Genomic DNA, 23,653 nt, shown 5'->3' on the forward strand with positions numbered 1-23,653 from the left:
TCTCATTGGATTTGATAGTGACTGAAAACTCTATAAAATGGAGTATGTGGGAATTTTATATTATGGGGGTGAATAATAACCAGCATTCCATTCCTATTGTCTAGCAAGTGCTTATATAAAGATATTTTCCAAGTTGATGCATATGGACCTTCATTGGAGCAACTTGAACCAAGGATGTATTTATTATCCTCAAGTATTACATTTGTCTACTTATTTGTATTTCTAGATATAATATAAGAACTATTTTTGCCTTGATCTTTTCCTTTATCTCTGAGGATGTTATTGTAATAAAAGAAGAATGGTACATTAGGTATTCGACCAAGGCATTGTAGAGGACTCAATCTTAGGAGTATAGCTCCAAAGTGGTTTTAGATTTTAGTCATATGTTGATCATGCTAGAAGACGCGAGTCTATTGAAGAAAATTATCTTTCTATAACAAGAGGGAGTAACTAGAGGATCTTATTCAATTGATGTTCGATGATAAATGGATACTTAAATGCTTATAGTCATGGGACTAAGTTGATGGTTGAAACATTTAAAAAGGAAAATAGCATTACATTAGAAGAAAGCTTGGAAGAGGAGGATAACAAGTTGATGAATGTACTTGGAGCTTCAGAAGGAAGCCAATTAGCATGGATGCTTGATATAGCCAAATTTGGGGATAAATCCATAGTTTATTACATTCACTCATGTTGCTATGGAATGAGGAATTGAGAAGGGAAATATTGACCTTTGTAACAACTCATTGAGGTTGATCAACATAGGAGGTGATGGGGTAGAATCCCCAACTTAATCTCCCTCAACTTGTAAGACTCTCTCTCTCTCTTGCCTATCTTGCATTATTTCTACAAGAACTAGAAAGAAAATGTGAAAACAAACACCAGACACATAAGTTTTTTTAAGGATATTATCTGCAATCATCCTAACTCCACACACTAAGGGAAAAATTAAGCTTGAAAAAAGTAAGTTAACTTTGACTTCTTAACACTTTTAGCGGTAGGAATGAATCCTTGACTCGGATGGATGGAATATGATCTAAATATAGTACCAAATTAACTTGCGCCTCAATAAAAGCAACCCAGACCTCAACTAAGATAAACAAAGAAAACAAGAACATATGAGAAAAAGGTTGAGGTGATTTTAGACACCATCTTTCTAGTACAACTCCTGAGCATAAGTCAAATATTAATCATAATTCACCTAAACATAGATTAGCACTTGCACCTAAAGGACCAAGTGGTATGCTAATAGTGACAAAAGGTGATGGTTCCTAATGCATATTATTTTGTCTAGCAAAATTAAAAAGATTATGACTATTTGAGATAGTAACTAAAAAATGATAGCCATTTTAGGTGCTCACCTACTTAAAAGATTAGGAAGCAACATTCTAAGTAAGTTTTTGTTGCTTTACAAGATTAGGTAACTATAGTGATAAAATGACACAATAAGGTAAAGAGGTACAAAAAAATTAATGATTTTTCTTCTACATGTATATCTCTTCATGAACATATACTCGATGCTATTTTTTTTTACACATTATGTTAATTTACAACACTAGGGTCTTTTAAGAAATGTAATAAAGAGAAGAGAATGCAAAAAATATTATCAAGTTCAAGATTTGTAACTTAACTTGCTATAGACAAATAGTACCCATCCAAATTCCATATTTGGATGGTGTTTTCATAGTTTTGGAATACAATCTCAATAAGCACCCTCTACACTCTAGGGACCACAATAGTCTACTTGTAAGGAGATCTTCTATCTAGGTTCAGGGATGTCGTTTAAGAAATTGTCTATCTATGTTGTAGTAATATGCAAGCTTCTATGTTGTATTGGGTTGTACAAAGAGAATGTCATCCATTTTATAGTGTTTTTTCCTATAGATAAAGGGGCTTGAGTTTGCAAGCTCAATGTTTCTAGAAATGGTAATGTTTCTGTAATTTTATGATCATTGGAGATCAAGATGAGGGCCCCTCGGTGTCAAGCTCCATCTGCATATTAATTGCATTGATCTATACAAGACATAATAAGGAAATCAAAATAGCGATGGGCTCATCTAAATTCCCTAGCCCTGTTAGGGATACCATTGTCCCAAGCTTCCTTTTCAAAACCACCAGATTGGATCTATTGTAAGAATATTATTCCCCATTTCACCATATTTTCATATCCATCCCAAGATTTCCTTTTATATATATATATATATATATCTGCTTAGTGAAAAATCTATAATAATAAAAAATTAATTTCATATATTAATGGCACATTTAAGAGATATTAATACAAATGAATCCGTAAAAGAAAATACAAGATAATACATATTATACCATAACATATATAATATAGAGGGTGCTTATTTAGATTGTCTTCCAAAAATATAAGAACACCATCCAGACATGGTATATGACCTCGTCATTAACCACAAGTACAAAAAATCAAATATAATAAAACAAATATCAATGTAGAGGAAGATTTCTTTGCAAAATCTGACCTCATAGAAGTAATTTACACATATTTGGAAAAAGAGGGAAAAGGCATGCTCAACGAGCAAAGCCTATTTGCAAAAGCAACTTGAAGGAGATGAACAAAGTTGAATGCAATGAAAGGTGAGGATGTGGAATTTATTGTGAACTCTTGGGATAATTTTTAGAAACTTCATGGCTGTAAATAAGAAAATTACTATAAAGTGGAAAGTCCAGTATGTCTTGGGCTTTTTGATGAATGTGTGAGGCAAGAAATTTGCATAGTGTTTATTGACTCTTACCTAATAAATTTTGTTACAATTATTCACTAACATTCACTGGGGCTACACCCAATCTTATTAACTTTTAGCCAATATTATATCCTTAGCATGTAAAAAACCATTTGTAGTAGCATCTATAGCTAATAATTGAAGAGGTGGGAGAAAGTGAAAGGTGGTGATCGTTGGACTTCACATACTCAACATTTATATCAGTTATCACTGATTTGATGTAGGTTAGAATCTTGTATATATGATCATGATAATAGATATGATCACTAATCTTGTATCCTCTTCCTCAAGCTCTATATCATATATCTTCCCATCCCCCTTCTTTCCCTACGTCTTCTTTCCCCTTTCCCCTTATCTCTCTCTTCCTCATCTCTCTCCCTCTCCCTTCTACATTTATCTCTTCATCCCCATCTCACCATCTCTTCTCCCTACTAAATATTTAATTTGTCCTCCTCCTCTCTCTCTCTCACTCACACACACACACACACAATTTTATCCCTATTATTATTATCTATCTCCACCTCTTGTCCCTCACCCTATCCCTCGTATCTCACACCTTTGTCCCTCCACCACCTTCTCTCTCTAAGAATATCCATCTTTACCCCTCATTCCTCTCTACCTCATCTCTCCCCTCCTCTTCTCTCCTTCTCATATCTCCCTCATGCTACAATCGTCTCTTCCCCATAACTACTCTCTCTTTACACACACACACACACACACACACACACAAACACCTCTCTCTCTCTCTCTCTCTCTCTCTCTCTCTCTCTCTATATATATATATATATATATATATATATATATATATATATATATATATATCCTACTATCTACCCATTTCTCTTTTCTCTTTATCAATTCATTTGATGTTAGAAACTAATGATCCACAATTATCGAGAGCAATAGACGACTATTGAGACTTCTATGACCATCTATTTTTTTTCGTCCATTTTTAGGTAATGTTTCGTGCCCCCAAACATATAAAGACTATTCAATGTCTTATTAATATTTCATTTATAGATTTTTTTTTTTTTGTTATTGGTTATTGTCCACTATTTTTTTGTCGTTTGTGTTTTTCTTGCCCCACCATTTTCACAACTAAAAAACTCCTTTCACATTATTTATTTTATCAACATTTACTTTAAGCATTATTTTCCTAAAGTATCATATCTTTTATTTATATTTTATCGCTCTTTATTTGAATCCTTAAGCATACCCACATTGAGAAGCCAATTTTTTTTTTTAAAAATCATTCAACAAAAAAAATGGATGGATAAATTAAAATATTGGTAACATTTGAAGAGATTTAAAAAAAAAAATTTCTTTTATGGGTAGGTGAAATAATTATTAAATGTGTTTTAAAATAGTATGAATTATATATCATTTTCCATCTTTACTGCTCTCTTCCTTTCCATTGCTAACTACTTATTTATCTCTCTCTTTACCTTTCTAAATCCACCTCTTTCTATTATATCTTTAATTTCTTTATTATTCTTTTAATATTAATTATTTTGATGAAAACCTAATATATAAAAATGTATAAAATATTAAATAATTTTTTTTAATAAATTATATCATATATCTATTATAAAACCCACCTAAAATCTAAAAATTATAAATAAAAACTTGTTGGCGACTATTAGAGTCAAAACCCTTAAATAATACTAAAAACCTTTAAAACAACTCAACACCTCTCATCAAATGCCGGTTACTAATGGCTCCTTTCCAACCCATGAAATGTTTTTTAACATCATGTCACTTATCTTAAACCTTATCCCCTTCGGATGCGGCTATCCTCCCTATAAATTGTACCATTGACTAAATTTCAAAAACAAAATGAAATTCTTTAAAGAAAATTTTGCTTTTTAAATTTTTTTTTTTTGTCTTTGGTACATTTTGTTTGGAATCTCACAAAATAGCAAGGACTCATAGATAACTCGCAAGAAATTATTAAATGCGTGTAAAGTATCAGAAAGATAACAAAGCTCCTTTGATTCAGATACTTTCTACCTTACGTCTTCGTTGACTTTGTGAGATATGAAGGCTAACTTTTGTTAGTTATAAGTTTTAATACACACAAAAAGTTGCCAGCATATTGAGGGTCAGTAAATTGGTGATATGGAGAAAGAAACCAGATGAACAAATGGAGGTAGACGAATAATAATAGAAACAACATCACATAACATTAAGAAGATCCAAGCAAGGATACTAGGTCAAATTCAACAATCGCCGGACAGAAAATAAATCTACGAAGACGAGACCCAACTCAGGAAGGAAATTGAGCAAAACAAATATTAACACGCTAGAAGGAGGGCTTGAACCTCCGACCTTGTGGTTAACAGCCACACGCTCTAACCAACTGAGCTATTCCAGCAGTTAGTTTTTAGCACATTTCCATATATTAAAAATAATTCTTTATATTTCCTAATAAATATTTAAAAAGGACAAAATGCAATCATTTCCGTTGCCGGGATTTGAACCCGGGTCGTCTGGGTGAAAGCCAGATATCCTAACCGGACTAGACGACAACGGAGCTGTTTGGTTTGATGAAATACATACTCTTATCTTTCTTAAACCTTAGAAGACGTGGATTCGGACTACATGGTTAAAATCCATTAATTACATGCTAAATATTTGATAAATTAAAAAGTCTATGAGGATTTAAATGATTAGTTATCTAATTTGATTAGTGTCATTTGATTTCCACAATCCATTAACAATAATCTGAGTTTTTTTGGAATTTGATTGTGTCTATATTTTTTAGCATCAAAGTTTCGGATCACACATGGTGATCCATCATCAGGATGAAGAGCAAGACTTATTTTCTATTCTCTTGCTCTTCATCTTGATGATGGATCACCGTGTGTGATCCGGAACGTTGATGCTAAAAAATATAGACATAATCAAATCCCAAAAAACTCTGATTATTATCTAATTTGAACCTAATTAAATACAATTTATTTTAAACTAGCAAGTACATAACACTTGTTAATACTTGTACAATTATTTTGATATTTTGTTTAAATTTCATAATCCATAAACAAATTATAGACTTTTAAGAACATATATATAGTCTTTTAACTAAAATATATTTTATATTCATATGATCAATATAAAATTATACATAAGGCCTTTGAAGAAGAGGTCGATCCACCCTGATAATCCTAACCTCTTAATGACATAAGCTATCACCCCCCTTCACAATTAAAATTCTTATTACTATGGATATATCCATTAACATCATTAATATAATTAACAAAATACATTCCTTAGCAGAACCACTATTGTCTCCACACCGGATTTTGGACGAGACAGGGTAATATCTAGACAAAATGCACTAAGGACAAAACAAAGTCAAACTTTTTTTTTTTCTAGATTCACGAACGAAAATGTAGTGATTTTTTTCTCATTTTTTTGCTGTTTTCGACTACAGACTACGTAGATCGTGAAGACCAAATGCTGAAATTTTCAGAATAACCCATGATATTTTTGATTTTTTGAAAATTGGTCAATACAGTTTGTAGGAAGGATAGTTGCGTCCATTTTAGATCCCATGTTAAATCATTCTACTACATAGCGCCCATTCACAGTCCAGCACCACTCTTCATAGTCTTTTTCACAACATCGTGGAGAAACTCCATTTGCTTCCACATTGTCTGCTTCACATATAAAAAACCCAAAATCATTCAATAGTAGATCGTGACATCACAACAAAACTGGCAAGGATGTCGCCAACCTTGACACATTATTCCCCTACTGCAACGAGTCATGCTCCAAAAAGGGCTTTTCAAGACCACCTTAACAAAAATTCACCTCTCGCCAACTAATTATGGTCCTGAAAAGAGTCTACAAAAACCCACCCATGCGCCAAAAAGAGATCAACACCATTAAAAGTTATAGACCACTCTGGGCTGCAAGTTCCACCTAGAGTGGATTCTTTTAGGGATCACTGATGGGAAATGCTCAACAATTCCTTCCTCTAGCTTTTGGATTTCAATTTTGAGCCTCATCCATGCATCCCAATGTTTATTCAGATAATCCTCTTTATCAACATTTTTGCCCAACCACCTAATAAAAGGAATAATGTCATATGTCCTTACATCATGTTCACCGGGATAACACCCAAAATTATTTGTGTCAATTCCTTACATTGTCTATTTGAGGATCAAATCCATTCCTAGAAAAAGTTCTTTATCAAAAATGGACTCAACCACCCACTTCGTCGTCTATGTTTCTTCACCTAACCCCAATCCCTAGGCAATGATCCTTGACACTATATCAATATGTGATTGTCATTGCCAATGACTTAGGAACTTCTCACAGAGTAAATCTAGAAGAATATCTACCAAATGTTTGGATTTAATTTTGATAAGAGCCAACATCCTCTTCCTCTTCATAGCCCCTGGTAGAACTTTTTGTTGTTGTTGAGTCTGTACTGAAAAGTTCACCTCCATCTTTCTAGTCTCCACCTTAATTAAAATTATTTGTGACTTGTTTGGTGTGCAATGTCATAACCACTAGTGGCTTTTAAAGCCTTTGAAGCATCTGAGCCATCAAAGCATGTCCTTGGCATAATGCTTGATAAATGTATTATTTAATTAAGTATAATTTTGTTTAATATAAAATTATATAATTAAAATTAGAACAATAAAAAAATCATTTGTATAATAATTATAAAAAAAATGCAATTATTTTTTTGCTTGGTAATTGATATATTTTATTAATTATAAAATATATTACATGAAGTTTGCAAACCTAAATGAGACTCCATCTAACCCTCACATACCAAATATCAGGTCTCTTAAAGGCCCTCAATAAAGCCACATTGCCCCTTCAACATCTACACATTTCAAATAAATGCACACATATTATAGTAACAATAAATTGCTTGAGCATACTATAAAAAGGCTCCTAACTTGACTACCATCATCCTGAAGCAAATGTCTATAAGAAAACCAAAATCAATATTTACTATATTTGTCTCCCTTTGTATGAGAGCCAAGAGTCATTGCAAATGATCCCATCGTTGCTTTTCTCCTCTTCTTACCTTGTACAATGTGTCAAACATCTTCCAATCTGGCAGCCACAGTTTGCCAATACATAGAGCCAACCCTTGAATCATGTGCTTTCTCATTTATAAAACCCCCCTCTTGATGGGAAAGACCCCCCTCTTCCACCACTTCATCACCCATTTCTTGGGTCCTAAATAGAGTTTTTTCCTCCTTTCTAACTAGAATAGTAGCTCCATTTTTTTGTTGTATGTAATGCCTTGCCAGGGAACCCATAAGAAATTAACCTAAAGTTTAACTAAGTTTGCCAAAAAAAATTTAGAAAGATAATAACATCAAGAGATAACATGGCGGAAGCAATAACTCATATACATACAACCATCCAAAATAGATTACATCTCTTAAGGGTTCCATGACGTTGAATCACATATAAAAGTTGATTAATATTAAATCTAACACATAACCAAGATCCACATCATGGAATAATCACAAGTACAAATCCAATTAAATAATATACAATTACAAAGGATACCACTTGGCATAACCAAAATGCTTGATCATCCACTATACAAGTCACAGGGTATGAAAAGCTTAAAGAATATACATCATGAATAAAATACACCATCTCATAAGATCTTTGATAATCAAATACAATACAATACAATATAACCATCCAACGTAAATACAAGATCAAAAAGAAAGGAACAACTGCACAAGTACATCTAGCTGTTGGATCTCAATGGTATAAGAAACACTACCACCCGACCTCATGGAACCTAAATGGTCCACTCCCACTATACTGAGGAGATAATCTCAAGTCCCATACAAATATCAATCCACAAGTCATAACCAACATATAGGTCAAGGAAATCCTGATAGCAATCTATCTCAAAAGTACTAAGACACAAGTAACATCTAAACCTAGAGGCAACAAAGAAAAGTAGGAAACCTACTATGTAAGTGGGAAAGTTTCATCACATAAGCCAAATCTAAGTTTACCCTAGTAGCCTCTCTAGACTTTGGCCCACTAGTGTCTCTATGTGGCATCAATATACTTTCATACAGATAAGGCATACTAACAAAGCAAGGTCGCAACCAAACATCCTCATTGTTGGAAATATAAAAGGAGTAACTGAGAGGGGAGGGGTGACTCATTTACCACAAAAGTAAATCTTAGATCCCTTAGATGTCAATTCAAATCAAAACCAAACTCTGTTAAAACTAAAAATATTGTTCTAACTTGGTTAGCACTGAATCACTCAGCAAACACTAAGAATATTTATTACTCAACAATTACTGAAATAAATGCTTCTTAAGATATTTAATGTTATCAACCACAATTAACTTAGTTGTAGAAATAGAAATAAAATAAGATGAACACATATGGCACCAACATTTAACATAGAAACCCAATTTGGGAAAAACTACCAATTGCAACAGTTATTGTTTTTCACTCTTTTGAAGTGAGCCCTGTTAGGAGCCAACCCTGTTAAAGGTTACAAAACACACTATTAGGTTTGACCCTGTTAAAGGATTTAATCACCCTATTAGGAGTGGCCTTGTTAGAGGATTTGACAAATAACTATTAAGATAAATCTGTTAAGAGATTTGATACACTACTACAATTATTAGAGAGTAACAATGATATGACCTAATTGCTGATTTCATATCTTTGTTCTGGCTTGAATACTTGATCCTCCTTGATCGGATAAAACTTTGCAACTCGGTCAACTCAGGATACTTTTCTATCCTTCTAATTCACTTCCTTGGTTTATCCTTTTAATCCCATGCTTCTCTCTCTCAATCCCACAACTTGACCTTATATCTTTTGCTTTGTCAAGTTGGCATGAATATACTTAAAAATATTCAATATTCATCCCTTAAGTCAGCTAGACTTAACAAATAAATTCATCAAACTAAATATACTAATTCAAGAAAATCCTTCGTTAGCCGACCAACTTAGTCAACACTAACTCATAAAAGACTTTCTTTAGACTTCCTTTGTTAATCGCGTGAACATGGTTAACACTACATCCTTAACTGAATTCCTTTGGTAACTAAGTGAGCTTGGTTAACACTGGTTTCATGATAGCTTCTCTTGATGCTCGAGTGAACTCAACAGACATTATCTTCGAACATGATTATCTCTAAAATGCTCGATAGAAACTAGAAACTATCTTCATCACCCGAGTGAGCTCGACAGACACTAACTGATAAAGACTTGACATTTTGTGTAACATCAAAGACAATATACAATTGAAAAATTATTTTCAACAATCTCCTCTTTGGCATTGATGGCAACACAACATGTCATAATACAATGAAATTTTAGAGCAAAATAAAAGTAAGGATAATATCCTTAGTTTCATTTTGATTCTCATCCATGAGAACTCCCTCTATTAGTGTGATCTCCCTCTGACATCAATCTTTGATTGTTGTGACTGCAATATCAAACTCTCCCTCTTTGATATCTTTGACATTTATAAAAATATTTCTGATATATGATAGAAAACTTTCTCTATCAGACATAAAATTTCTCTGATGTATGATAGATTTCTCCCTCTTTGATATCTCATGCCAAAGATAATGTTCAATGAACTTCCATGTACCTAATGTACTGATTCATATGCAATATGCCCTTTACAATAGTACATCAACTTGAATGATATTCAACATGCTTGGTTGATGCATCACTAAAATCTGATTAATGAGTTTTAGATAGGGGAATGACCCCTAGCTTACCTCTTAGATAAAAAAATGCATCCTTAGGGAATGGCTTGGTGAATATGTTTGCAATCTATTCTTTTGTATTCACATATTCCAATCTTACCTCTTTATCTTACACCAATTCTCTTAAGAAATGATACTTAATTGCAATGTGCTTGGTTTTGGTATGCATCACAACATTCTTGGAAATGTTAATTGCACCAGTGTTATCACAAAAAAATAACAACTGGATCCTTGATCTCTTCCTTCATAACTGTCAACAGTTGTTTGAACCAAACAATATTTGAACAATTGATAGTTGCAACAACATATTTTGCTTCTATTGTTGACTGAGAGATATAGTTCTGCTTCTTTCTTGTCCAAGATACTAGCCTCTTTTCAAGAAAGAATGCTCCACCACTAGTGCTCTTCCTATTATCAATGATTCCTAGCCAATCAACATTAGTGAATGCTTTCAATTGAAAGTTACCTCCTTTCTTATACCACAAACCATAATCTTCAGTACTCTTTAGATACCTCATGATTATTTTGATTGCCATGATGTGATTTTCTTTTGGATTAGAAGAGAATCTTTCCACCATTCCAACTACTAATGCTATATTAGGTCTTGTATGCACCACATATTAATTTTTTTCAGTCATTGATCTGTATTTAGTCTAATCTACCTCTTTTGAATCAACATCCTTGGAAATCTTGTCTAGTAGACATAGGTGTTCCAACTGGTCTAGAATCCTTCATTCCAAACTTCTTCAGTATCTCCTTGATGTATTTTGATTGAGTAATATAGATACCATCCCTCTTCTATTGAATCTATAAGCCAAAAAAGAATTTGATCTCTCCAAACATTGACATCTCAAATTCCTTACTCATTTCCTCATAAAAATATTTGCACAAATCATCAGTTTCAATAAACAATGTATCATCCACAAAGATTTCTACTAACACAATCTTCTTCTCTGGTCATTCTTTGACGTATAGGATGTTGCTGTCATTAGTTCTTTGAAAACCAATCTTTATGAGATACTTGTGCAACCTCTCATACCAGGCTCTAGGGGCTTGTTTGAGTTTGTGTAGTCTACAAACCATGTCCCTTTTGCTAGGATCAATGAAACCTTCAGGTTGCTTAATGTATACTTTCTCTTCTAAGACCCCATTCAGGAATGTTGATTTCACATCCATCTGATACACTTTGAATCCTTTGTGTGCTACATATGAAAAGAGTGTTCTAACACCGTCAAGTCTAGCAACAAGAGAAAAAGTTCCTCCATAGTCAATATCTTCCTCTTGAGCATAACCTTGGCAAACCAGCATTGCCTTGTTTTTTGAAACTTCTCCATTCTCATTCAACTTATTTTTGAATGCCCATTTTGTGCCAATTAAATTCTTATCCTTGGGTCTAGGAACAAGAGTCTAGGTCTTATTCCTTTCAATGTGATCAATTTCTTCATTCATTGCTTCAATCTAACTTTCATTATCTAATGCATCTTTGACAAAGCTAGGTTCAAATTTAGTAAGAAAACATGTACCTTTTAATTTGTCCCTTGTCATTCTACCAACTGACTGATCTCCAATGATTTTCTTGAGCACATGAGCCTTTTGACATATCCATTAAGTATGGGCTCCTTTCTAAAATCACTAGGTTTACCATGATCTTTTGTATCATGTTCAAGTCCCACTATCCATGACTTGGTTCTATTAGACTATGACTTGGTTTCCTCTTGTTGAAACTCAAGTCCTTCTGATTGTGACTCAAGTCCTTCTGATGACTTGGGTTGCACTTGTTGCAACTTGGGTTGAATTGGAGATTTTGGGGACTCAGGTTGTGAAGGTTTTTGATTTCCACTTGCTTGAACATTAGGTACACTGTGAGGCTCATAGTAAACAAAGTTTCTATAGTCTTTAGGTTCCTTACTACTTTGTTCTTCACTCTTTTCATCAAACTCATCAATCTTCACATGTTCACTTTCTATAACTTTACGAGTAGATAGATTTAGAAATTTATATGCTTTTCTCTTATTGGAATATCCCAAAAATATGGCTTCTTCACTTTTCACATTAAATTTCCTTTTCTAGACTCCTTCAGATAATAATATTTACTGCCAAACACTTTAAAGTAACACACATTAGGTTTATAGCCATACCATAATTCAAGAGGTGTTTTATTTGAATTGTTCATCAACTAAACTCGATTCAAGGTATGAACTACAGTGTTCATTTCTTCCTTCCAGTATTTGATAGCAATATTATTTTCTATCATAAGGGTCCTTGCACAATCCCTGATTGATCTAATCCTTCTTTCAACAATGTCATTTTGATGAGGTGTGCTAGGTGCAGACACTTGTCTTTTGATTCCACTTTCATTGTAGAATTCATTGAATTCATTATAGATGAATTGTCCTCCTTTGTCTGATCGTAAAAATTTTAGTTTCTTTATTGTTTCTTTCTCCACTCTAGCTAAATACCATCTAAACTTTTAAAAATCTTCTGATTTATCTTTTAAATACATAATAGTCATCATTCTAGAATAATCATCAACAAATAAAATAAAGTACCTATCTCTTGTGTAGATTTTTGTGCCAATAGGTCCACAAAGGTCTGTATGAACCAACTCCAACACTTCTTTAGAATAATGGTTTTTTTCTTTTAAAACTTGTCTTGCCCATCTTGCCAATTTGACAATTCTTGCACATGCCTATGTTAGGTTTCTTTAGGGTTCTTGCATATGTTTATCAAGTTGTCAATATTCATATGACATAACCTCTTATGCCATAACCAAATTTCTTCTACTTGAGCAATGAAACATGAACTTCCATTAAGATCTAGGTAGAATATATTATCTTTTGTTTGCTTGCTAGTCCCAACCAGATTTCCTTTCTCATCCAACAAATTGGCCTTTCCATTCATGAATTCTACCTTGAATCCAATGTTATTCAATTGAGCCACATTAAGTAGATTATGCTTCAATCTTTGAACCCAATAAGCATTATCACATCTAAGATCATTGGTTGGTGCAATACAACCTTTTCCTTTCACATAACATGGTTCATCGTTGCCAAATCTATCACTTCCACTGTCATAGTGTACCAAGTTCTCAAATTTAGATTTGTCACTAGTCATATGGTTAGAACAACCACTATCAATAATCCATGTATCATTCTTACTAAAATGTGAGACAAGTGCCATCTTATTACTCTCATCATCTGATTCATCCTTAATAGAAATGTGGACAATTTCATCTTCTTCTTTACTACTTTTAGAATCTTTAGCAATGTAACAAGTTCTCTTACCTTTGTCTTTGTAGTCCTTGTAGATTTTGAAGTCCTTCTTGTTGGATACAATTGATTAATTGTGTATTGTCTTTGATGTTACACAAATTTCATATCATTATCAGTTAATATATGTCGAGCTCACTCGAACAGTGAAAACATTTTTTTGTGTCTACCGAGTGTTCTTGTGATTGCCTACTTCAGAAAGTAGTGTCTACTGAGTTGACTCAGGCATTGAAGGAAGTCAACAAAAAATGAGTGTTAACCAAGCTTACTCATCAATGAAGAAAAAATTGGATGGAACTAGTGTTAACTGAGCTCACTCGGTTGCCAGAGGATCTTTGCAAGTTTGTAGTGTTAACCAAGCTTCTGTTGGTTAACATAGGAAATTGCTTTTGAGTTAGTGTCTACCGAGCTGGGTTGGCCAATGAAGGATTTTCTTATTTTGGGAATATTAAGATTAATTGATTTATCTATTGGTTCTAGCTGACTAACGTGGTGAATATTAATTATTCTATGTTGTATATGAGTTGACTTGACAATATGAAAGATATAAGTATAAGGTCAAGTTGAGAATTTCAACGAGTGTAAGTATGAAGATGTATTGAAGATTTACTGATAAGAAGAGGAAATGCATTTGAAGGATAAGTAGAATATCCTTGTGGAGTAGAAAAGCTATATTTGACTAAGAAGGATCAAGTACAAGCCAAAATAGAGATATGTAATCAGCAATTCAGTTGCATTCAAAATAGGTCATCTCATTGTTACTTTCTAACCATTGTAGCAATGATCTAAATCTCCTAACAGAGTTGGCTTAACAATTATTTATAAATCCTCTAACAAGGTGGCGGTTCTATTGAATTTTCTAAAGACCTCTAACAAGGCCACTCCTAACAAGGTGATTAAATCCTTTAACAGGGTCACACCTAATAGTGTGTTTTGCAACCTTGAATAGGGTTGGCTCCTAACAGGGCTCACTTCAAAAGAATAAAAATAGTAACTAGTTGGAATTGGTGATTTTTTCCAAATTGGGTTTCCACGTTAAATCCTGGTGCCAAATGTGTTCATGCTATTTTCTTTATGTATTTGCAACTAAGTTAAAGTAATGGTAATGATAGATAACATCTAAAGTTTGCATGTTAAGCACTTACTGAGTTACAACATTTTATGTGTGTTTACTGAGCATCAACAATATTCAATTTTTAGATTGTATTTTTGTACAGACATCTAAGGGATCTGGGAAATATTTTAGGAGTAACTGATTCACCCCTCCCCTCTCAGTTACTCCTCTTATATTTCCAACACTTCTTTCCCTTGTACTTGTCATTCTTATTTTTTTCTTTGCCTACTCTATTTGAACACCTTGTAGCAATGTGACCAACTTCTTCACAAGAAAAGAAAATCAAAGGAATTTTACCTGTGTACTTCCCTTTGCCTTTGGGAAATCATCTTGCAAGTAATGCTTCAATGACTTCAAGATCTTCATCAGAACCATCTTCATCCTCATTGTCAGATTGCCTTTTAGATTTTACAACTTTCTTCTCGAGTGATAGCTTGGCTTGAAATGCAGACTCAAGGTTGCTAGAGATTAAACATAGTTATCATAGTTATCTAACTCAAATGTTGTCAACCTTCCTACTACTGCATCCAATGTTATATCATTCTTGGGATTGCATCTCAGCTCTTGAATTTTTGAAACTCTAATTGCATATATAGGAAGAAGTGTTCTGAGAACCTTTCTTACCATTGTCTCATCTTCTATCTTTCCTCTAAAGGCTCTGATTGCACACACACTGGCTTTGATTATTTCATTGTATTTTGCAATGTTCTCATCTTATCTCATCCTCATTTGATCAAATTGACCTCTACAAATTTCTACCTTGGCTCTCCTCACATTATCATCTCCTCCATAGATGGCTTTCAGCTTGATCCACATCTCATGAGTAGTATCATAGTCTTTGACTTCATCAAATTTAGCATAGCTAAGAGTAGAAGCAATATCAATCATCATAATATTATGATTCATCTTTTATGTAACTTCTCCAATAGTCATAGTTCCAGAAGGTGCCACATACTTGGCATCTAGGTACTTTAAGCCTACGTCTCAAATGGTTGTATCTCATGAGTTCCTACCATGCCTTGAAGTTATCTTTGTTTAGCTTAAGGATCTCCCTTTTGTAAGACATCTTGGTCTTTAGCTTATGTTCATGGAACCTTTTCTATAAGCACCAAAAGCTCTAATACCAATTATTGGAAATAGAAGAGAAGTAACTGAGAGGGGAGGGTGAATCAATTACCAAAAAAATAAATCCTAGATCCCTTAGATGTCAATAGAAATCAAAACCAAACTCTATTGAAACTAAAAATACTATTGTAACTCGGTTAGCACTAAATCACTCAACAAACACTAAGAATATTTGTTACTCAACAATTACTAAAATAAATGCTTCTTAAGATTTTTAATGTTATTAACCAAATTAACTTAGTTTTACAAATATAAAGAAAATAACATGAACACATACGACACAAGGATTTAACGTGAAAACCCAATTTGGAAAAAACCACCAATTGCAACCAATTATTATTTTTCACTCTTCTGAAGTGAGTCCTATTAGGAACCAACCCTATTAAAGGTTACAAAACACATTGTTAGGTGTGATCCTGTTAAAGGATTTAATCACCTTGTTAGGAGTGGCCTTGTTAGAGGTCTTTAGATACTTCAATCTAGAAATGCCACCTTGTTAGAGGATTTGGAAAATAGTTGTTAAGCTAACTCTGTTAAGAGATTTGATACACTACTACAATTATTAGAGAGTAACAACGATATGGCCTGAATTTTGATGCAACTATATTTTTGATTTTAGATCTCTATTCTGGCTTGAATACTTGATCCTCCTTGATCAGATAAAAATTTGCAACTAAGTCAAATTAGGGTACACCACTACCCTTCTAATTCACTTCTTTGGTTTATCCTTTTAATCCCATGCTTCTCTCTTTCAATCCCACAACTTGACCTTATACTTATATCTTTTTTGTCAAGTCAGCTTGAGTATACTTACAAATATTCAATATTCATCCCTCAAGTTGGCTAGACTTAATAAATAAATTCATTAGACTAAATATATTGATTCAAGAAAATCCTTCATTAGTCAACCCAGCTTGGTCAACACTAACTCATAAAAGACTTTCTTCAAACTTCCTTTGTTAACTGCATGAACTCGGTTAACACTACATCCTATTTTGAATTCCTTTGGCAATCGAGTGAGCTCTATTAACACTAGTTTCATGACAAGTTATCTTGATGCCCGAGTGAACTCAACAGACACTATCTTCGAACATGATTATCTTTGGAATGCTCAACAGACACTAGAAACTATCTTCATCATCCGAGTGAGCTTGACTAACACTGACTGATAAAGACTTGACATTTTGTGTAACATCAAAGACAATATACAATTGAACAATTATTTTCAACACCTCTCTACTCTCATCCTAGCCTATACTATCACTCAAGGCATGGGTGATGTAAAACACCGACTCTTATTAATTCATTTAAAACCCATTTAATGAAATGTCATCACTTATTAAAATAACTTAGAATGGGTTACCCAGACAGCCTCTTTAGGGCTTCAACTTCCATTGCAATCCACTTCCCAACATACACATACATTACCTACCCTAAGCTCATAAAAAGTACAACTCATAAAATCACAATTTTTACTTTAGTCCTTTACAAGCAACTAGAAAGCACCTATAGATAAAACACAATATTCACCTTAGTCCTTTACAAGCAATTGGAAAGCACATAAAGACCAATCACAATAATAACCTCAGTCTTATACAAGCAATTGGAAAGCATCAAAATATAATTGATCGAGAACTCAAAGGTTACACCAAAATGTCACACCATTGACCTCAGTTATGCACAAGAAACTAGAAAACACTACAAACATCTAGTCAAACTCATCATAGAAATATGTGAATACATCACCATGGTTAGGTATAAAAGATCATGACATAAATACAACCATAACATTATCATAGAAAAAAACCCCAAAGCCTCTGGTAGACATCCTAACTGGTCAACATACTTAGTCAAACCTAAAACCCAACAAAAAAAACAACATACATCACATCATAGTTTTAACAGTTTAGTTTTCATAATTTTTTTGGTTTGACAACATAAAAAAATGATTTTCAATTGGTTTCAATTTTTTTGTTTTTTGTTTTCAAAGTGTCATATCTGATAAAAAAATTTGAGTTCACAAATATAACAAAAACTCCAACAATCCAATAGAAACACCCTAGTATAAAACTCATTTCATAAAAATGTATCATTTAAACAAAATCTGAGTTTTAAAAATACGAACAATTAATGATTTCTAATAATAGCTATTAAATAGAATCCTCGAAAAGGAAACACAATTTAATATTATAAAATAGAAATCAAATCTCCATTAAAATAAATTTAATTTAAAAAAAATTTAAATATTTAACTATACTAATCTCAACTATATTATAAATTATTTTATTTAACTAATATAAAAAGATTAACAATAAACATCTAATAAATATTAATAAATTAAAATTTAATATGCTATAATAATAAATATATTAAAAATACTTAATGCAAAATAAAATAATTAAAAACCTTATTTATTTCTTTTTTTGTGTGACTCGTGGTCATTGCCCCTTGGGCTCACATGGTCCCATCTCCATTAAGGAGATGACTACTCAAGCAGTCGTGCGCTACTTGTAAGTAGTCGCAGGCTACTTAGCAGTTGTGTTCTACTTACAACTTCTGCATGCTGCTTGGCAGCGAGTTGGAGAAAAAGGTAAGGGGGGAGGAGGTAATGGCTTGCCTCCCCATAATTTATAATTATATATTTTTTAATTATTTTAATTTATATTAAAAAAAAAAATTCCTAACAAAAAATGTCTAGTATTATTACCACAGTAATAATTTATTACTGTGGTAATACATACATACATACATACATACATACATACATACATACATATATATATCTTTTAATACATTTTCGAATATAGATCTGATAGGAAAAACACAAACAACCAATATAATTTTGTATATCAAATTTTGATCTCTTTTCCAAACCCTGCCTGAATTGAAAGCAATGAAATTATGAATCTCTAAAATTTACCAAACAAGAGTTTCAAATCTTTCATTCATTTACAGATGTTTTCATAATGAAGAACAATAAATTCACAAACAAGGGTTTGAACTCAATTAAATTCTGAAAACAATTCCATTGAGACACAGAGCAGACAGAGATTTTAAAAAAAGAAACTGATGTGCAAAAATCACAAGATCCTACTTAGGCTTGATGCTAAACAAATGGATGCATGGAGCTCACAACAAAATTCCCTTTCTTTCGAAAACCCTCTTCCCAGAAATTAGCTCCTCTGAAACTATGTGTAGAGAAACAAGCTCTAATTTCTTAATAAAGAACTTTCTCCAATTAGGATTTTGGTTTTACAATCACGCAAACCCTTTTCTTTAATTATTCTATTTCATTTAAATATCATGTGCAACCTTTTGCATTTTAATTAAAATGAACTTTATTAAATTAATTCTTCCTTCCTTTTATTAAATCACAAGACACCTTTAATAAAATATTTATTAATTTAACTAATAATAATATTTAGAGTTTATTATAAAAATAAAACTCCTAAATAATTTTAATTAAATAAAATAAATATAATTACGCCAAAATTAGAACTCAATTAAATCTTTTAAATTTAATTCTTTTATTTAATTAATTTATCAATAAATTAAATATAATTAAATATTATATATTTTCTTTATAAAATTTTCATTAAATTAAATCAATATTAATCTTTTTATTTGATTTAATTATAACTGAAAAATCACAACAAACTCACAAAACCAAATACAAAAACCCATTATAAAGATCAAACTACTAGATCAAACTTAAGGGTCAAAATCACGAATTCACATCACTTGATAAATTAAGAAGGGTAAAACTCAGTTACTTATCCTACTTTTTAGGAAAATTGGCTTAAGGTTCTCATTTGGACTTAAGACCTATCTCCCTTCTTTTACCACTGAGATACTGTGATAGGGCATGCTATTCCTAGCAATTCAAGGAAGTCTATGTTCGGTACCTACAATCAACATAAAATCCAAGCATGTACATACACATATAATCTAAACTAAATAGGCAATGATGGGTAGTGGTGCATCATGTAGATCCCAACTAGCAGGTGACTATGACCCCCTCTCTCAACCACATCAGAAACATCAATCATAAAGTAAAACATACAAGTACACCATACACATGCAAGTATGGGGTAAGTATCCATAGAAACTACATATAAATCATCCATCTAACTATCATCATGAGATAACTAAAAGTCACTAAATAAAAAAACATATATCATTATCAAAATAATCATGAACACATGAAATAACTAGGTAACTTAACACATATATAAATTGAGTCTAAAATAACATCCAATCAAATCCAGTAACCAAGTATCACTAAACATAAAGCATAATCATAGAACTAGCCTAAAAGAATCTGACAACAATAACATGAGAATTAAACTAGGGCTAGGCATTACATTGTACCTCTTTCTCGCCAACTAGCTTAGCCATATTATCATTGCATTTTTTGGGTTGTTCCACAAACTCTTTAGGAGACTTTTTATTTATCTCTTGATGTCACTTAACTAAATCTCATTTTCTGCTATGTTTTCTTCTCCACCATGTAGTTTTGGGCAACAACATCCTTCCACCATATCACTTTCTTATGCACTCTTCCCTTATCATACTCAACTATCATATGTCCAATTTGAAAAAAATCCTACATCTTAAGAGAATTTCTTCATAATCCACATGTTGAACTAAACTACCCTTTGAATTTCTTATCATAAATTTTGTAGGGCTCTCCTTACAACTATCCATTTCCACAAGAATTTGAGTGTAGGAAAAATAGAGAAGATTTGAGCATCCATAATCTACCATTAGAAAGTTATGTAAAGAATCATCTACTACATCAAGATAGGAATCAAACTAAATATATAGGGGTAGGTTAGGAAACCTCACCCAAACTCAAAATTTCTCACTGACTCCTTTGCTAGTTTGAAATAAGGATACCTTGGCTTTAACATCAGAGGAAATTTGTTTTCCTAGCACCATTGATACTCACACAAGATCTTATTTCTATCATGTGCATGTTGTAGATTAAATCTACGCTTAACACATCCTTAACACATTATTCCCCTACTGTACCGACTGATGCTTCAAAAAGTGTTTTTCAAGACTGTCTTTACAAAAATCCACTTCTCACTAATTGATTATGGTCCTAAAAAGATTCCACAAAAACCCACCACTGCACCAAAAATAGATTAGCACCATTAAAAGTTAAAGACCACTCTGGCCCACAAGTTCTGCCTAAAGTGGATTCTTTTAGGGATCATTACTGGTAAATGCTCAACAATTCCTTCCTCCAGATTTTGGAGTTCAATTTTGAGCCTCATCCATTCATCCCAATGTTTATTCAAATTATCCTCTTTATCAACATTTTTTCCCAACCACCTGATGAAAGGAATAATTTTAGATGTCCTTACATCATGTTCACTGGCATGAGAATCAAAAAATGTGTACCGATTCTTGGCACTATCCATTTGAATATTGAATCTATTTCGAAAAGAATTTTTTTTATCAAAAATGGACCCAACCACCCACTTCATCGTTTGTATTTCTTCACCTAACTCCAATCCCTAGGCAATGATCCTTGACACTATATCAATATGTAATCATCATTGCTAATGACTCAGGAACTTCTCACTAAGTAAATCTAGAAGAATATCTACCAAATTTTGGGATTTGATTTTGATAAGAGCAAATGTCCTCTTATTCTTCACTACCCCTAGTAGAACTTTTTTTTGTTGTCGATTCTGTACTAAAAATTTCACCTCCATCTTTCTGATCTTCACCTTCATTGAAATTCTTTGTGACTTTTTTGGTGTGCAATGTCATAACCACTAGAAGCATTTAAAAGCTTTGAAGCATCTGAGCCATCAAAGCGTGTCCTTGGCATAATGCTTGATAAATGTATTATTTAATTAAGTATAATTTTTTTTAATATAAAATGATATAATTAGAATTATAACAATAAAAAAATCATTTACATAATAATTATCAAAAAATATTATTATTATTATTCAAATTATTTTTTTGCTTGGTAATTGATATATTTTATTAATTATAAAATATATTACATGAAGTTTGCAAACCTAAATGAGACTTCATCTAACCCTCACATACCAAATATCAGGTCTCTTAAAGGCTCTCAATAAAGCCACACTGCCCCTTCAACATCTACACATTTCAAATAAATGCACACATATTATAGTAACAATAAATTGCTTGAGCATACTATAAAAAGGCTCCCAACTTGACTACTATCATCCTAAAGAAAACGTCTATAAGAAAACCAAAATCAATATTTACTATATTTTTCTCCCTTTTTATGAGAGCCAAGAGTTATTCCAAATGATCCCATCATTGTTTTGCTGCTCTTCTTGCCTTATACAATGTGTCAAACATCTTCTAATCTGGCAACCATAATTTGCCAATACATAGAGCCAACCCTTGAATCATGTGCTTACTCATCTATAAAATCCCCCACTTGATGGCAAAGAACTCCCTCTTCCACTACTTCATCACCCATTTCTTGGGTCCTAACTAGAGTTTTTTCTCCTTTCTAGTTGGAGTAGTAGCTCCATTTTTCTGTTGTACCTCTTCGTCGCCAACTAACTCAGCCATACTATCATTGCATTTTCTAGGTTGTTCCACAAACTCCTTAGGAGAATTTTTATTTATCTCTTGATGCCACTTGACTAAATTTCATTTTCTTCTATATTTTCTTCTTCACCGTGTAGTGTTGGACAACAATATCCTTTTACCAAATCACCTATTTATGCACTCTTCCCTTATCATACTCAACTATCATATGTCCAATTTGAAAAAATATCCTAAATCTAAAGGGAATTTCTTCATAATCTACATGGTAAAAAAAACTACCCTTGGAATTTCTTATCAACAACTTTGTAGGAAGCTCCTTAAGACTATCCATTTCCACAAGAATTGAGAAAATTTGAGCATCCCTAACCTACCATTAGAAAGTTATGTAAAGAATCATCTACTACATTAAGATAGGAATCAAAGTAAAGATATAGGGGTAGGTTAGGCAACCTCACCCAAACTCAAAATTTCTCACCGACTCCTTTGCTAGTTTGAAATATGGATACCCTAGCTTTAACATCAAAGGAAATTTTTTTCCCTAGCACCATTGATATTTACACAAGATCTCATTTCTATCATGTGCATGTTGTAGGATAAATATACCCTTAACACATTATTCCCTTACTGTAGAGGTTGATGCTTCAAAAAGGGCTTTTCAAGACCTCCTTTACAAAAATCCACCTCCTGCTAACTTATTATGGTCCTAAAATGATTCCACAAAAAGCCCTGTTGCGCCAAAAAGAGATCAACACCATTAAAAGTTAAAGACCACTTCGGTCCACAAGTTCTACCTAGAGTGGATTCTTTTAGGGATCACTACTGGGAAATGCTCAACAATTCCTTCCTCTAGCTTTTGGAGTTGAATTTTGAGCCTCATCCATGCATCCCAATGTTTATTCAAATAATCCTCTTTATCAACATTTTTTCTTGACCACCTAATGAAAGGAATAATGCCATATGTCCTTACATCATGTTCACTAGCATAGTACTCCAAAATGTTTGTGCCAATTCCTAGCACTACCCATTAGAATATTGAATCCATTCCCAAAAGAAGTTCTTTATCAAAAATGAACTTAGCCACCAACTTCATCATCTATGTTTCTT

At 32.7% G+C, this 23,653-nt stretch overlaps 2 non-coding genes across 2 annotated transcripts; both read right to left on the reverse strand.

Annotated features, from left to right (window-relative positions):
• Positions 1 to 5,050: 5,050 nt before the first annotated feature.
• TRNAN-GUU (transfer RNA asparagine (anticodon GUU)) lies at positions 5,051 to 5,124 on the reverse strand. The gene has a single exon. It is a non-coding gene; the product is annotated as a tRNA-Asn (tRNA).
• An 85-nt stretch (positions 5,125 to 5,209) lies between these two features.
• On the reverse strand, positions 5,210 to 5,283 carry TRNAE-UUC (transfer RNA glutamic acid (anticodon UUC)). The gene has a single exon. It is a non-coding gene; the product is annotated as a tRNA-Glu (tRNA).
• Positions 5,284 to 23,653: the final 18,370 nt, after the last annotated feature.

This window comes from Cupressus sempervirens, chromosome 7, assembly GCF_028749045.1.
Source record: "Cupressus sempervirens isolate cs-2001-9-10 chromosome 7, ASM2874904v1, whole genome shotgun sequence".
In the NCBI taxonomy this organism is placed as follows: Eukaryota; Viridiplantae; Streptophyta; class Pinopsida; order Cupressales; family Cupressaceae; genus Cupressus; species Cupressus sempervirens.